Consider the following 18,577-nt stretch of genomic DNA (forward strand, 5'->3'; position numbering starts at 1 on the left):
TGTATTTTTTTTTTTTCCCCCAGCATCTAGGGCTTATTTAAGGACTTTGACAGTAGGAGTCCTTCTGTCATAATAGGATTTCCTACTGTCAAAGTTGCATTAATTCACGCAAAAAATGACTGTTTTTGCGAATCGCAAAACGCTGTCCTATGAGATTTTTTTGATTGTAAAAAATGGACATGTGACCGCTTTCATTGGAAAGCATTGGTTCTAATAGATGCAAACAGCGAACGCGCCTAACATGCGTGAAAAAAAACGCTCGTCTGACTGTGCCCTAAAGGAGTTTTTCTACAGCAAAACTGAGAGCTCATGAGAGGATCAGCAAGTAACGCCAAGAATAATAGCAGAGCCGAGTACGAGGCAGCCGACCTCATGAACAGTCATGCTCAAGGCAAACATGACATTACACCGAATGTAACATAGCAATAGCAGAAAGAACTGATAGAAATGTAACTTGTAACAAGACAACAAGAAGCCCCATTGTATAAAGGCTGCCGAGTGAATAGCGACCACCTGGTGATTTTACATTACTAGTAGGTGATATGACTTGACAGCATTTTCAGAAGAAGAAGACGATGGAAGAATCAGCCCACTCACAGCTGATAAATACATATTGGCCACCCCTGTAACCCGGCAATACAGCGGCAGAGGAAGGAATATTTTACTGTTTTATTCAATCAGGGCACAAAAAATTGTAATAATTTTATTTTCCAGTAAGTAAATATTGAAAGGCATTGTCTAGTTTGGAAAACACATATTCATACTGCATACTCTATTAGGGCACTCTGATATAAACAGGTTTTAAAGCGGCAGTAGATAGCTCTGACCCCTGTCTAGTGGCCGGCGCTGGTAATTGCAGACGCAGCTCTCATTGACTTTAATGGGATCTGCAGCTGTAATTACCAGCATCGGCCACTACACAGTTGTCGGAGCTGTCCACTGCTGCTCTCTGTACTCTTTTGCCATGACAGTGGGTAACCATATAGTTGATCAGCTAGGTTACTGATTTGTAGGTCCCAGCCAATTGTAGGTCCTGAGGATAGGTCGCCAATATAAATAGACCCAAAAATCCAAGAGGTTCAGGATCACAATGTCTGGACTAGAGTGTAGAGTGATTGGAAAACAAAACAGAAAGAGGGTCTCTGTCTCTGGAGAACCTGTCTAGTCCAGTATTGCATAGACATTATATTAATTTTGATATGCACATTGTAATTCTTCACTACCCATGTGGTGGCGCTGCAGGTAATTTGAACATTATTGGTGGTTATACACTGACTGACAGATTTTCTGCTGATAAATATTATAGCATGTCAATCGGCGCTCATGTAATAGATGGGGACAGACGGACGATAATACGATCATTCGTCTCCGTACAGTTTGCATTTGTATGCAGAACACCCCCTGCTTATACAGAGAGATGTGCTGCCAACAAGCGGGCATTTTTTTGCCTGCATTAAGAAAGCAAACATACTCTGTTGGCTGATCACGGACATATTTACATGTATTTGCACTATGATGGCTCGGTCAGACGAGCAGATATTTGCACGTTTTCCCACATGGAAAAAAATAAAACGCACTGTGTGCACGGAAGCAAATTCACGCCTACAAAAGATAGAACTTATGGGTGGCAATAGACGTGGACACGCGGATTTTTTCTGCATGCAGTGCGGTTTTTTTATACGCAGAAAAATTCGCGAATATCTGCTCATCTGACCGAGCGCTGGACGAGGTTTATTTGATATCTATTCTCTGCATATTGCATGTGCAAAAACACTTATGTGAAGCAGCCCCTACTCTTGGGTTTCCCTGTCGATTACAACTGATCGCTGGGGGCCATGGCATTTTGTAATCAGCTTATTGTAAAAGCCCGCTGCTCAAAAGTAAAGATTGTTCAAAGCCGATGACCTCTTTATGGGCTTCTTCATACGGGCGTATGCGCAAATGCGCTATGAACGAGGTTGACTTACGTGCATATCTGCGCATTATACTGTACTTTTTTGCACACACAGGGACAGTTCATAATCATGCGCAACATGCACCCCCGCCCCCTCGCCCTGATTTACAAAGCTATTCAGCCTAATTAGGTCCAGATGTTTTCTTATCCTTGTGGTTTTGTGCTGTTTTTCACGCATCCCTTACTTATTGTGTCCACATTCGCCCCACCCCCTCCCCCATAGACCTCTTCGGGGCCCTTTGCTATCAAATGCACACCAAATAGAGTAGGTCATATTATTTTGTTCACGCAAAAACGGAAAATGTGTATGAAGCCATTGATATCAGTGGGTTCTATTCTCTGCATATGGCGTCCACACATTTACGTGAAAATATGCCCATGTGAAGAAACCCTAAGGATTCAGCAGAATAAATGAAAGTCCCATGGTAAAGTTCAAAATGGTGGTAAACTATGCCATCCAGAACAGAATGGTTAGTCCATCTCTAGACTCCTTTAATGACCCTTAGGTCAGTTCATCACCATTTTGGTTACAGAGTACTTCCTCTAGAGAGGTGAGTTTGAAATGGTACCAATGGATACTTTGGTATCGATTTGACATGGAACCAGATTCTGTGGGGAGTTGGCTTTGGTGAAGGTATCAGGTTTGGTGCCATGGTGGACTCTGGGCCTGTGTGAGGATCGGTAGCAGTGCGGTGATGAGCAGAGGGCTTGGTACTAGATTGGCTCTGGTCCCATAACGTGTGGTGCCTTGGCATTATGGGGGATGCTAGTATTGACTGCTTCTGACAACACATTTACTTACTGTTAGTGCTGGAATACCAAAGTTTGTTACAAGCATCCACATTACATCAAATGTCCCCTTTTTGTGGCAGCAAGGTACGCTAGGGTGGACAATTCAATGTAGCAGTCACAACGTTGTCCTAATTCTTGATTCCTTCTTACACAATTTGGCCAACCTTTTGATTTTGCAGCTAACCTCTCCCAGACCCAATAAGGAATCCATGTCAGCCTACATGCACCACTACCGGTTGAGCCTCTCCTCTCACTTCCCTGACTGCAGGAATAACTTTATGATCATTAGGGATCCGACTCGTGGAAATCACACCAATCTCAAAAACGGGAGTCTGGTCACTCCCCGAGTGAAGGTTAGGCAGGCGTGCTGCTCCTCCATTCATACCAATGACGGAGCTAGAGATTGCCGAAGTGCTTGAACTAGGTAATCTCCGGTGCTGTCATTGAAGTGAATGGAGCAACATACAATATAAATTCTTGCTATGGAATGAAGTTGTGAGTTAAACATCATCTGATTTATAGCTCATTTATTATCAGTTTCAGAGACCACTGGAAAGAAAAAAAAAATAAACACAAAAATTCTGAGAATCCGGGAAACAAGTTGATTGTCTTTCGGGTGAATGAGCAGATTGATTTGCTCCGGCTAATCTCCTTAGATGCCTACAAAGACTCTAGATGCTACAATGCGACTCTTCTCCCTTTATAGTACTGCCGCTCCCTAAAGCAAAAGGCAGATCCATAAACAACTATTGACTGTCGGCTTTGATAAAGGAGGGGTTAGACAAGTGACTTTATGCCATCGGAGATGCCCAGATCATCAGAGGGATGACATTGTTATGAGAGCTAGTTCGAAAAGCACCAAGGCCTGAAGATTAAGAGGAAAGTTTGAGGCTGTCATAGTCAGCGCTGTGAAGAAAGCGCGGCTCTATCCGTGTGACGGTTATTTGAACTCACTCGTGAAGTCTTTTTTTCTGCTTCACTGAAATCACAACAGTTTTAGACAAATCCCTTTATGTCTTCAATTGAAAATGACTCATCCGTTAGGCTCTGGAGTAAAGTTGATCACAGCGCTAACAATCGTAGTAGAACAACTAGACATGTCCTCTCTAAGCTAAACCACTTGCTAATAGGGCAAGTGGAAAAGCACCGATCCTCCGGAGATGGACTGCTGGCTAATTATGGTTATATATTTATTTTTTACGGGGTAAATATTCTTTTGTTTTAGTTTTTTGTTGCAAAGTCTGAATGACAAAAGGATTGAGTGATCAGCTTTTGTAGTTGGCAGCTGTGGTTTGAGGGGCTAGTCACAGCGGGAATGATAATCCATTCTAGGAAATTATATGCACTAGGAACAGTGGAAAGTCAGAGGAAGGAAGGGAGGGGGAGACACGGAGAGAAGAGGAAAGAAGAGACGAGGAATATAAATGATGGGATCTATTTACTGATGTCTAAACTGCTCTCGAAATGCAGTTCAGATTATGACTATCTGATGGGCTTTCTGAAGGTCATATGGATGGAAGCATTCCAACCAAAGCCTTAAGAGTGTTCCTATCTTGGCTAGATATGATCAACATGGGAAGAACAATAGTTATGAGGAAGTTGGGTGGCCAGAATGATAGATCGAGTCGAGATTGGCTGAGCTACGCTGTTTTGTAACCCCCATAGGAGTCAATGCAAACAGCGTAGGAAAGCAAGCAACAATGCTTCCACAGCTTCCGAGTTATGCAAACAGTATATCTCACTCGACTACGCTGTTTGCATAACTCCCATTGACTTATATGAGAGAAATGGAAACAATGTAGCTCAGGATGCTTGGTTATTTCCATCACTACATTCAGGAAGGTGGGGGCTTAAACTCAAAATCAATGTGGGTTCCAGAGTTGGGACCTGTACCTATTAGAATTCTAGGGTGTATCCCAATATGCCATAAAAGCCTGAGATGGAAATACCCCTCAAAGAGGTTGTCATCCTGAATACAAAGCCCTCTTCAGATGTTCATGTAGAATTTTTCCCCTAAATGGGGAAAATTGGCTTCTATTCCATTGGGTTTTTTTTGTCTTCCTCTGGATCAACATTTGGGGGGAAATATAGACTAAACTGGATAAACATATGTCTTTTTTGGCCTAATATACTATATTACTATGTAAATCATAGAGTTGAAGCTTCTGTTTGTGAACCCTCTTTATGATTCAGAATAGAGTAACCAACTCCCCCTGTGGTGAACTCCACCTATCCATGGATGCCAATTCACCTTTGATAGCGGGATTGCATCCGACCCCCTAACATTTGGACTCCTACCAATGAGCAAGTTATTCCCAATTTTGCAGATAGTGCGTAACTTGTTTTTATGGTAAAACCCCTCTAAGTCTTCATTGATATCACATGTAACCCTTTACATTTGGCTGCATAGCTACTGTTAGGATCAGTGGATGTAGGTGCACTGTTCCTGAGCCTGGTTTGGCTTAAGGCCAAATCCAGAAGCAACACCTGAGGGACCCTGGGCTGCACCCTTTAACTCCACGAGTTGGGACATGGGCTTTCCTGAAGTGACCCCAGGCCATAACTCTGGAAGCGGTACCAGTAATGTTGCAGTTGATGCTAGTACAGACCAGTGCACGGTTCCTGAGGGTGTGAACAGAGAAGTAGCCTGACAATCGGTTCGGGGCAGGTGGCAACATTTTAGAATGAGGAACAAGCCAGAGGTGAGAACATACAGAACACGTTCAGCATGGTACAACATGCAGAAGTCAGAGCAGGGAACAGATATAAAAATGATCAGTATAACAAACTAAGGTGAAGAACAGAGAATATAGCAAAGTCAGGAATAGGTAAAGTGAGTAACCTGAGAATTAGAGCACTCTAGATGGTACCTTAAGCTGGACCAAAAAGACCACCAACTCAGGCACCTGCCAGAGGGGGAGTGGTCTGAGTATTACATGATTGGCAGGGGAACAACTGCAAGGTGTGCACTGGTTCTGTATGAGTGCCCTCTGGACAGCTGTCAGAGAACAGGTAGATGGCAGATCAGGGTGTCTGCTAAGAGGAGGAGGCGTGCTGTGATCACCAGGAGAGGTAAGCTGGTGGCTGTAACAGCTACATCCTTGAGAAAACGGCAAAGCCAAGTGCATGGACCCTATTAAAAGCACAGCTTTAAGCCCCTAGGCTCCAGTGAAAAAATAGATAACAGGACCCCCTACTTTCCATGTGTCATTTCGGAGTCTTGTGGAATTTGGACTCCCTCGGAGTCAAGGAATTAAACTTTTATCTTTAAATACCTTGATGCTAGCTACAGCTAACTAGATCCTAAGAATGACAACAATGTGTGCATAATATGTGCTAGTGCTGGAAAACTGTTTCAATAATGCAGTATACAGATCAGTCTCATTGAACAGAAACCTATGTTCAGACGCACTTGAAAACTTTCTCTAATCACTAACTCGCATACTGTCCTCTGTATAATATCTCAGTATGACTGTGAAAGTAAATGTAGCGATAATTAATTCAACAGTATGATATCCTTTACACTGTCTTTAACTTATTTAAAAGGACTGTTGACTACTAAGAAAGTCACTGAATGCCTGAACTGAGGCCGGCCTCACTTACAGTTTGTGACCTGGGAATCACAGCTACTACTGATGCAAGCTATTTCAAGTTCAGGAGTGTACCAGTCCAGCAGTCTCCATCAGATTAGAGCTGTAGTAGGGATATTCTTTCTCTTATGGCTCCCAGCAGCAGGCAGTCCCCAGTTTATGCAAACAGTGAATGTTGGCCTTTCTCCAGCAGCTTCTTCCGTAGACTATTATGCCTTTCTTAGCAGCACGCCTAGCATCATCTCAGCGCTCTGCCTCAGTCTCTGCAGCGCAGCAAGAAGTTTTCCGTTTTATATGAGGAGCCTTAGGCCTCATGTCCACGGGGAAAATCATGCAGAATCCCACAGTGGGTCCCTCCTTTCCTACGGACATGAGGTCTAAAAATAAGAATTACTTACCTGTCTGAACGCTGCAGATCTGCCCTGCGTCGCGGACAGGATGTTCTTTCTTCAACCCGGCGGATGTGCACTCTATTTTTTTTTCTACCTCCTGCTCTCGCGCACTCCCGCGCCGGAGAGCAGGAATTCAGCTGCGGGTGTGCCGCGGATCCGGACGGCTTACATAGCCGTCCGCGCGGGAGACCAATGGAGCATGCTGTGGGTGTTTTCCCGCACACACAATCCGCGCCTCAGGGGCAAATGACATCAGCAGGTATTTAATTACCTGCGGGTGTCCAATGTATCTCTATGGGGCGCGGATCACGCGTGCGGGTGACCCGTTACGGATTTTAAATTTTATTTTACCTGTGTACATGAGGCCTTAGCCAATCAATAGGCATCCCTCAGATCTGCTCTGTTTGGCCGCACCAAAATCTGCTGCAAATTTCTGTGAACGCAATAATTTGGTGCAACGCTTTGTGCATCTCACAGTCAACTGTCATAGCAACAGTTTAATCCTTTGTGGGTGCCCCTTACAATACTGCCAAGTACTGTAGGTACTCCATGTCTTATAACATGGTGCCTTCTGTGATAATGAAAGTAAAGTCAAAACATGAAATTTTGCATCGGTTACCCAATGAATGGCGCATAGATATTTTTTAAAAATACTTTTTTTTTTTCTATCCAAACTATTGAGACAAGAAAAATACGTCTATTCTCCCTCATTAAGCCTATCATTGCATCTTAAAAAGAACCAAAGTGAATTGAGTCCCAAAGCATCATGGGGAAACTGCGGAATTTTTGTTTTGTGCTGAAAGTAGTTGCTCTGAACAGATCAAGTCATGTAACGGATGAATGTGCCGAAGACAAGTAAAGAAGAGAACATTAGATCTGCCACACCAAATTGGCTTTCTGAAGCTGTTGGATGAATGGTAGATATTACCATTAAGGTTCTTTACAGAAGTCTGGATGCTTTCAATGGTTTTTACTCATGTGTGTTGAAAAATGAAAGTAGCAGAATGGAAATGAGAGCTAGAGAGCGGCGAACAGGAGATTGCAGAATACGTAGATATATACAGTCTGGGCGATTCTGCACGACCTCATAAATATAAAGACAGCATGTCGGCAATCTGAGAGGTGGGCGGAGCACAGACACAATGGGGCTAATTACACAATTATGTAATCAAGCTGGATGAGACCTTCTATAAAATCAACTTATTACTATATCGATACAGATCCTATAGGATATTATTCTACACTAGTGTGACACCATTAGGGTGGCTTCATTACCCTACGGACTTATTGTACAATTAAAAAGGACCTGTCATGTCCACTAAGCAGCCTAAACTACGTCATGGTGTTATAGGACAGGGAACTAGAAATCTGAGCACATGCTTTTTATGTTTAATGAACTCCCCATTCCCCAGCTGTTGGCTACCCAAAATGGTTGAAATGTTGCTATGACAATACACTGAGATATGCATCAAAAAAGGCACCAAATTATGGCATGTGCCAAAATTTGCACTAAATTTCAGTGCTAAGTAGAGATGAGCAAGTACGCTCGGATAAGGCAGTTACTCGAGAGTAACTGTATTCTCATTCGAGCAGGCTCGGGAGGGTGGCGGGGTGTAGCGGGGGGAGAGAGAGAGATCTCTCTCTCTTTCCCCCCTCCTCCACCACCGCCTCCCCGAGCCTGCTCGGACGAGAATGCAGTTACTCAAGAAGAGCGATGCCCTCTCGAGTAACTGCCCTATCCGAGCCTGCTCGCTCATCTCTAGTGCTAAGTAACAGAATGCCTGAGGCTCCCAAACAAAATGACAATTTCCGCTGCGCCACAGGAAGAGCACAGAATGCAGAGAGCTGAGGTGCTGCTTAGAGAGACGGTACCTGGAGGACAGAGAGTGGGCTAAGGTAAGCCAAGTATGGAACTGTGAGGAAGGCCCGGGGGTCTGTTGGAGCCAAGAGGCAGAAAACAGCTGCACCACTACACTAACCTGATGGGACAGCTAAATTATGATTTAGGAATAAGCAGAGCTGTGGTAGAGATACATTCCTTACTTAGGATAAGTTCAGATTGGTAATAGCGGTGATTCCCCTGCTATAGAACCGTAAGTGTGGCTGGCCCTAAAGAGACACTAAATGTGCACATCAGCAAAGGCTTACAAATAGTTATTCAGCAGGCCTGCTGCAAGGAGAGATAGACACCACATGGAGAAATCGGACTATTAAATCCCTGCTCACAGACTGAGCTAAATGTTGCCTGTGGTATCAAGTGAGGTTTAAAGTGACATTGGGAGTGTTAACCTTTAAAGGGAGTGTTAGGGTGGTGCTGTGCTGCAATCTGTTTCCCTCAGAGTTTCTAGCAGCACAGGTGGTTGATTTACCTTGGTGGGTGGGATTTGCTCAGGTCAGCCAATCCGCAGGGTCTGTGCTTATATATATACACACTAGCTCCTTTCAGTGTCTGCTGGCTTTCCAGGGTGAGCAGTGACGTTTCCTTGTCTGTGCAGCTTGCTGTGTGATTTGTGTCTTGTTGCCTTTTCGGTGCAGCTTGCTATCTGAATTGGGTCTGGTTGCCTTTTCGGTGCAGCTTTTGGTGTGATTGCTGTCTTGTTGTATTATGTGTGTGTAAGTCTGGCTTTAGTTGTCTTAGTAGTGTAGGGATCTGCAAGACCCGATAGGAGCCTTGTAGTGGCTTGCGGGCTTAAGTATCTTGGCCAATATGAGAACCAATATCTCGTATTTATAGCATCATTTATAGCAGTATTTATAGCATCATTATACTATTATTCACTTTTGGTCCTTTGTTCGTAAATAAACATTGCATATTTTTGTAACTCCTTCAGCTGGATTGTATCTTGAATCTGCATCGTGATGCCACCATCCACAACACTGCCACCGGTGGAAGTCAGCCCACAGCCAGCCACTTTGAGGGCGGACTCGCATGGAAATATTTGAGCGCGCAATACGCAGAGAATAGATTCCATTGTTTTCATTGTGTTCATTCTCATTATTTCGCTTTTGCACGGGCATTTCATGCGCATGAAAAAAGATCGCAGCGAGCATTATACCGCCAGTACCGCGGCGTTCAAAGCTCTGTGTTAATCGTAGTAAAAAGCGTCTGTGTGAGAGAAGGCGTTAAATGATGAGCATTAATGATGGAAGATGAACCTGTATACATAAAAGTGACCAAATAAGCAAATTGCAGCCACAATATTGCAGTGTGGGTAATAAGGGCATGCTGGGAGTTGTAGTCTTGCATCAGGTTGGGGATCACAGCTCTAAATACTTTCTAAAGACAATGACTGTCCGCACGGTCCGGGCTCTAATCTCAGCTAAAACTAAACGCTGGAGATTAATTTATCGATCAACAGAAGCTTAGAAAGTCGTTTGGGGACAACGCTCCCAGATGAGATGCGCTCGGAATTAAATGTTTATTTATGCTCCTTAAGTGTATAATGTAGAACACTTGAAGGAGAAGCATATGGGGTCAGGAGGCCCCCTTTACTGCTCGTGCCAGGAATCGAAATTATTTTCTGGTCTCTTGATGCAAATGAAATCTGCTGGTAATGTTCAGAGACTCGCGGAATAACTGGTTATACTATATAGTGTGATGTTCCCAGGCGACCTCGGGTGAGAAGAGGAAAAGACTTGGAGGAGATTAGAAGAACGTGGCTGATTTTTTACAAAAACACTACCACTGTTGTCCACGGGTTATGTCTGATATTACACATCTCATATTACACACCTCACTCAAATGGGCGATGCGTTTTTAGGCCGGCCGATCACGGTCGAAAACCGAATCAATGAAGAATGGCGGTGATTGAGTCCCGAGATTAATTAGCATTTTCTAGTCATATCACACGTCACGTATTGCATGAAAGATACGCTGCTGCATGGAATTTTGCCGGTCAGAAATCCTTGGAATTACTTCTAAGGACCCCTTCACACGAGCAACAAGACATCGGCGCGAGAAAATTGCATCGCTGGTCCGTGCGATATCTCTGCGTCTTCTCGCGACAATAACGCGATTTTGTAGCGCTACAAAGTCGCATGACATCGTAGCATCACATGCGAGGATTTTCGGGGGGACGCTTAAAATGCAAGCCCTACCCCAAAAATAAGCTGTAACCGAAGAAAAGGAAAAAAGGATACATCACCTCTCCTGCACTGTCCGGGGCGCCGCCGCAGCTTCTCCCCGGGTCCCAGCACTTTTGGGAGGGTAAGAGCCCTAACTGTGATTATCCTACCCATGGTTTACATGCACCTTCAAATGTAATTTATGTTTTTGGAAGTGCTTTGTTTTTTTGTGCCATGAACCTGAATCACTGTTTTTGGTGACGTGCCATACTATACAGAGTAAATAGCATACTGTCAGGGCTGGGATCGGCAAATCATCAATTATATCAGCGAGAGAGGAGGGCCAGATACCCCCAACATCTATTTCCAATAGCACAGACACCCGCACCAGCATCAGGTAAAGACTTTATGGGATATATAGTAGAAGGAAGGTAGAAGTGATGCAGCCAAAAGCCACAGAGTTAAACAAACTCAGCACTTTCTGGGTGCCTCAGGGGAATAAAGAAATGGGAATAAACAATCACAAAGGTATTTGCCTGTTTTACTGTATTAATTAAGTACTCTGAGAAGGTTTATTGCATTGTGAAAAAGTCATTGGACAACCCTTTTGATGAGCTACAAAGACTCTTTCTATGGAGGACCCAACACATCCATGTACTTCACAAATATCCCAGGTATTTTAATGAGCACTATGCAATTCTTCATTTTCCCTCTAGGAGTGCTGCAGGGAAACTGAGCGCTTTCTTCTTGGTTCGCCTGCAGATTAAATTATATTTCTCTTTTTCCTGAAGATTTGCTACAATGCATCATTCAAAACAATATGTATCTCTATGTCTAGCTCATAGAGTATTGTCATTGATAATGCATATGGCGGTGTTATGGCTTTAAATAAGCTGAGCTTTATGAACCAGTGATATGGTACCTGACAAAAAAAAGTGGTAAGTGTGCTACACCATGAACTATATTACAGTAAGTTTATATGTCATTTAAGATATATTGTCCAATATAGGACAAGCTGTGTAACACAACTCTTCCCACCACCTACACCATGACAGTGCTTGCAGGGTGAATTGTTATTACTGCTACAATGACCTCTAGCTTTAGAGCTAGATGTTCGCTGGTAGTTCATACATATTTACTACATTTCTAGAAACAGCACCACTTCTGTGCATAGGTAGTGCCCGGTATTGCAGCTTAGACCAATCAGCATAAATAAGTCTGAGTTACAATAGCAGACACTGCCTATGCATAGGAGTGGGGCTGTTTCCAGAAATACATCACGTCTCATTTTGGACCCTCCTGGTTAATCAATTACATATTTTGCAACAATGACCCGTGAAGTTTTATTTTATTTATTCATGTATTTATTTATTTTTTGGGGGCCATCCTTTTTTGAGATTATATGCAATTCCGGCACCCAGTCAATGTCTTATCTCAGATTCTACAAGAAAATGATGCCTAATAATAGGACTATAGATTGAAAACCTATCATGGCGAGCAAAGTACCTGAACCAGAACTGAGGATGAGGTCACCTGCAGGGATATAAGATCAGGTAGTCCAAAATCACTTACTTTCAATGAGGTGTCTGACATGACTACATTCCAAGCTTCTCATCTAATTTTCCAGATAGCAGCACGCTCTGCTTCCCCTCATCAGTGATGTCCATTACATCACCAATTAGTGCTGTTAAAGAGCAATTCCAGAAGTCCCCCTCAAAGTCCTGCTACAAATGCCTCATTGCCTACAGATGGTTATCTCATCTCCAGTATCCTGCCTCTACTTAATTCACTTCAATATTCTTCTGTTTGGAAAGGACCTAATGCACTGTTCATCCTGATCAAAAAAAAAAAATCAAATCATGGTATTTGTCTAGCGCCAACTTATTCCGCAGCACTTTCAGATAATTATTATTTATTACCCCCCACCAAGCTGGGTTCTCATTTTACCGACCTCGGAAGGATGGAAGGCTGAGTCAACCTTGAGCCGGCTACCTGATTCATGCGGGAATCGAACTTGCAACCTTGGTTCATGCAAAAATACCACAGCTGCAAACAGGGATGCAACTGCAGAGGTTGCACACTTATCCCTGCAATGTAAGGAAGTGCAAGACCTGCTCACATGTACTGACTGTGGACAGCATACAAATCCCCAACACACTACAGGACTGTAAGATCCCGGGGACATTCACATGTTCCATGTCCAATGTTGTGTACCTGATCCTGTGCAGTAAATGTCCTGTTGGGGGCCTTTAATGTTGGTAAAACAGGACAGAAACTTAAAGCCAGGATGAGATTTCATCAACACACAATTAAACAGAGGAAGATGGAATTACCTGTAGCCGAGCATTTTTTTAATCACGGACACAACATAGAAGATATGAAAGTTATTATACTAAGAGGCTATTTCAAATCACAAAGCCATAGAAGAATTTGGGAATACAAATTTATAACAACTTTTGACACTTTCAACAGAGGGTAAATTTTTCAAGAGGATTCATGGGTGAATGAGAAGTATGAGAATCTATAACACTGCTGGCCTGGTGACCCCCCCAACACTAATTTAGGGACCATAAAACCTTCACATTTTTATCAGTAGACTATTTAAGTATTAATTCATTTCTCTACTTATCCTGTCCTGTATTTTTTTAAGCGCAAATTAATCACACTATCTCTGTGCCTAGTCAAGTATGTGTGTGTACATATGCATGCCTCTTCGAATCTATTTCATTATGCTTGAGGAAGAACCCTGAGTAGGTTTGAAAGCTGGCATCAACATCATGTATTTATCTTTATCAGTGACTATTTAAGTATGTTTGTATTTCTGTTGTAGTATTCTTTTAAGTGCAAATTAATCACATCCATGTCTGCGCCTTGTCATAAGTATGTGTATGTATGTATATATATATATATATATATATATATATATATATATATATATATATATATATATATATATATATATGCCTCCGGGTCCCAAAGCCATTTTTTATTTTTGCCTCTGCTATATTTTGCTCTTATGACGTAAGAGTGTCAGGGCAAAGCAAATTATATCCTAGGGTCCTGGAAACTATTGTATGCTCATACATGGTATGGGTGTCAATTGAGAAATAGGGTATCCCTGTAATGCTTACAAAAAGGATGTCCAATGTGATCTGTGTGTTGGGTATAAAAGTGGTCAACAAGTCACACTGCTAGTGCTGAGCAAACAGAATCAGTCAAACGTTGTTTCAGGTCGACCCTTGCTAAAAGTTTAGTTTGGTGAAAACCCACTAAAAGCAGGTCCAATGCAGCTCAGAGGTTAGCACTGTTGCCTTGCAGCATGGAGTCCTGGGTTTAACTCTAACTAAGGACAACATCTGCATCAAGTTTTTATGTTCTACCTGCATTTGTGCTTTGCTCAACAAATGTAGTAGTAACTAACTCCAGGCATATGTTGTTCTTTGTCAGATTTGAACCTAGGACCGCAACACATCAAGGCAACACTGCTAACCAGTGAGCAAAGATGACACTACTTCTTAGTCTTTCAGTGGAGGAAAAGCTGAGTGACAAGAAGAACAAGAGGATATTCTCTTCCCCATTCCTCTTCTGCTACTCTAAAGAAAGAGGGAGAGGATGAAACAAGATACCCAGTGGTTCATTCATTAGCACTGTTGTCATGCAATGCTAGGGTCCTTGGTTCAAATCTGACCAAGGGCAGCATCCGCACAGAGTTTTTTTTCTCCCTGTGTTTCTTCTCCTTCTCCACTGGAGGAAGAGAAAGCATGATGGCTCAGTGGTTAGCACTGTTGGGGTCCTCGGTTTAAGGACAACATCTACAGGGACCTTTTTTGTTCTCTGTGGATTTCTTCATAGGTCTCACCTTATATCATACTTACATTTACTGAGAAGAAGAAACACAGGTAGAATATGAAGAATACACAAACTCCCTGTAGATATTGTCCTTGATCAGATTTTAACCTAGGATGTCAGTGCTGCAAAACAACCATTGTAACCACTGAGCCACATTAGTGATTCTCCTTCTCCAGCTGTCACTATTTTTTTCTCTCATGTTTGTCACAACGAGTATAGATTACAGCATATGTGGGGTTTTGGCAACAGTGGCGGTCTACCAAGTATGAAGGGAGAAGTAAAGGGTCCACCTTCCCGTATACAATATAAACTTGTAATGTAGATAGCAGTCACTGGAAAATACAGGATTTAAAGGATACCTTTTATAATAATAGGCATAAAATGCCAACGATGCAAAACATGTAAAAAGCTTCATTACCAATTGCCAAAGTATATGTGGAAGCAAACTTACCCTAATAGCATCCTACACAGCATTGCTTGACAAATAGGACAATCGCTCTGACAAGGGCAGCCCTATTCTGGAACCATACCGTGAGGGCTCTTTCCAACGAGCTTAGGCATGTTACGCGCGCCCGCCAGAGTTGTAAAAATGCGTGAACAGGTGCATAAATCTAACATTTTTGCGCCTGTTCAGATGACACGGGGCCCCAGCGCATATACAGCAGCGCCACAATGATGTTGCCTCCCCTTCTCTCCCCCTTGCCGGCTCACCTCCTCTCTTCTTCCCTCTGGCTATTTCCAATGGTAGTGGGCAGGACAGGGCGAAGCTAAGTACCAGCCCTTCTCCACCCCTTGTCCGCAGCCAGTAATGGGAGGGGGCAGAGTAAGGCGGAGCTTAGCTCTGCCCTCACCCCGCCTCCTCCAATTGTTAACAGCCAGAGGGGAGGAGAGAAGGGGAAGGGATTTTAGCAGTCACGCTGCTAAACTCCCTCCCACCTCCCTTCTCCGGCCGCTGTCATTGGCTCCCGTAACAGTTTATGCAGCGGCAGACGTATACCAGGCACAAAGATAGTTCCAGGACTATCTTTGCTGCCCAGCATAAAAGAGCCCGATGCTGTATTGGACGGCCGAGCGCTTTTACTCTGCGAGAATACACCAGTGTGATCTGATGCATGGTAGCGTATATCGGCTGGCCGTGAAAACAGCGGCTGATATACGTTTGTGGGAGTAAAGTCTTATATAGCTTTACCCTCCCAATCCATTTCTACCAGAGAGTATTCTGGATGCCTTCAAGGGCAAAAAAAAAACTACAATGGTGTATAGACTAATGAAATCACATTAATCTCAGATTAATGTCCTATTGGTCAAGCAGAGTTGTGTAGGGTGTTATATACTTTTGCAACTGTGAATGGAGTGTTTTCTATTTTTTTGCTTTATTTGCATTTTAAACCTGTTATAACAAAAGTTGTGTTTTAAATTCTATATTTTTCTATTGGCTGGCATTTCTAAAGAAAATACAGAAACTAGTTCTCTCTGGTGCTGGAGCTGCTCGCTGCTTGGGACATTGCAGCTTCTCACCAACTCCATTAGGTTTAGAAAATCATTATAGAAATATTGACAAGCAGAAAATTGACAATTACCGCATGTTTATTCTGTAAACTTCACTCGCCAATTCCGCCAGTTAAATGGTACATAAAACAAATAAGCAAATTTAGGAATAATAAGATTCTTCTCTCTGAACGATTCAGACCTGAGTAAATAAATGTCTTCAAAAATTGGTTGTAAACCATTTGTTCCTGAAATAATGTGCAGTGCGGCTCTTCTGATTATACATGAGGTTATCACTCTTGATGGAACATCACAAATGAAGTAAATATGGAGTTTTCTTCCCAAGGACTAACACATAATGAAAACATAGATGAGTACTATATGCCATCTCTACCTGTTTCCGATATTTGCTAGTTATACAAAAGTTTCTCTAAGAACTTCCTTGAAAAGTCCTTACATCTGGATTTCTATTTAGTCCTAACCCAATACATTGTTCTCATTTCTTTGAACTGATAGGGTATGTTGGAGTACTTCTTTACATTTAGAATCGGCAATAAGGCTACCGGGAGCTGAGTTCTCTTATGCGTCTAAATTAATTATCGGTGATCATCTGAGAAAGAACAAGAGACATCAACTGTGTGAAATCGCCACTGTGCTCTTTCTAATTAGACTAGCCCATTGTGCAAAGCAGGACAAAAGAATGTATAGTGTCCAGTTATGGTTGACCAACACCCTAAGTTATGCCTTATTGCTGTGAAAAGTAACAACTCCTACAATGAGTACTATATGCCAACTCTACCAGGTTTAGATATTTGCTAGTTGAACACAAATTTCCCTAAGTACTTCCTTGAAAAGTCCTTACACCTGGATTTCTATTTAATGGTAACCCAATAAATTGGTCTAACACTTACGAATTAATAAATGATATGATGTGTTGCTTACAAGACTTTTACTGTTAAAAGTACAGGAATGTGGATACAATGGCTAAATATGGTCTCGAAGGAATGTTCAAACTCCCCCACTACCAAAAATAGCTCAGTCAGGTCTGTGCTGCTTTAAGAGTTTCAGACTTAAATTTGTATTAACCCATGAATGACAAGTGTAACACAGGCTACCCTAATACTTGCACAGGTAGCACCCTTGCCAAATTAGCAGGATGCTGTCCATTGGTGGTGACTAGTATTAAGCGAACGTTTGAAGAGTTCAGTTCTGCCAATTTGCCAAAATTTGCCAAAATTTGCCAAAATATTAGTTTAGATCCAAAATAGTTTGAAACAAACCAGAAATCCACCAATACTGGTATAACACTGTTGAGGAGCCATATAACTATTACTTCTTCTCCTTCTTCTCCTTTCTCTTTCTTAATAAATGTATGCACTATATAAATAAAGGTGATTATTATGAAGAAGAAACACGCACAAACCCAGGGAGAACATATAAACTCCCTGCAGATGTTGTCCTTGGTCAGAATCTAGGACCCCAGCACTGAAAGGCAACAGTGCTTACCAGTGAGACGTGTGCTGCTTCTTCTTTCTCTTCCTCCTTCTTCCACCTCTTCCTCCTCTGGAACAAGAGGAGGAAAAAGAAGAATGGTGGCTCAGTGGTTATGCCACACACGGGTATACAAGTGTGCGCTACAATTCCGCTTACTGTGGGTATGGCCGGAGGCCTAGTCCTTGTCACGGTGTTGCTGAGTGAAAACACAAGGGGGAAATTATTGTAGGGATATATGTATTATGTCGTGACGCCACCGTTCCCACACAGTTGTTCTGTACGGCACAGCAATAAAAACAGAAGCTTGTGTGTCGTACCTCGGGTCCTTAGGAACGGTTGAGACCCGGTAAAACTTTACTTGAATAAACTTTGCAATACAGGTTATTACAGGTGCAATTCTCTTGCATAAAATTACAGGCAGAAGTTTAGAGGTTGGAAGGAAAACACAGGAACAATATGGCCCTATGGTCCATGTTATCTATTTGTCACCAGTTCTGGTAATTTGGTATACTCCGGAGGAGGTAAAAGGTAGTATCATAGTGACACCCGACAGCGGACCCCAGTAGTAATAGTGACACCCCACAGCGGCCCCCAGTATCATAGTGACACCCCACAGCAGCTCCCAGTATAATAGTGGCACCCCACAGTGGCCCCCAGTATAATAGTTACACCCCACAGTGCCCCAGTATAATAGTGACATCCTACAGTGGCCCCCAGTATAATAGTGACATCCTACAGCGCCCCCCGTGTAATAGTGACACCGTACAGCGACCCTCAGTGTAATAGTGACACCCCACAGCGGCCCCCAGTTAATAGTGACACCCCACAGTGGCCCCTAGTGTAATAATGAGATCCCACAGCAGCGTCCAGTGTAATAGTGACACCCTACAGCGACCCCCAGTATAATAGTGACACCCCACCGTGGCCTCTAGTGTAAAAGTGACACCCCACAG

The sequence above is a fragment of the Eleutherodactylus coqui genome, chromosome 11 (genome assembly GCF_035609145.1).
Source record: "Eleutherodactylus coqui strain aEleCoq1 chromosome 11, aEleCoq1.hap1, whole genome shotgun sequence".
NCBI lineage: Eukaryota > Metazoa > Chordata > Amphibia > Anura > Eleutherodactylidae > Eleutherodactylus > Eleutherodactylus coqui.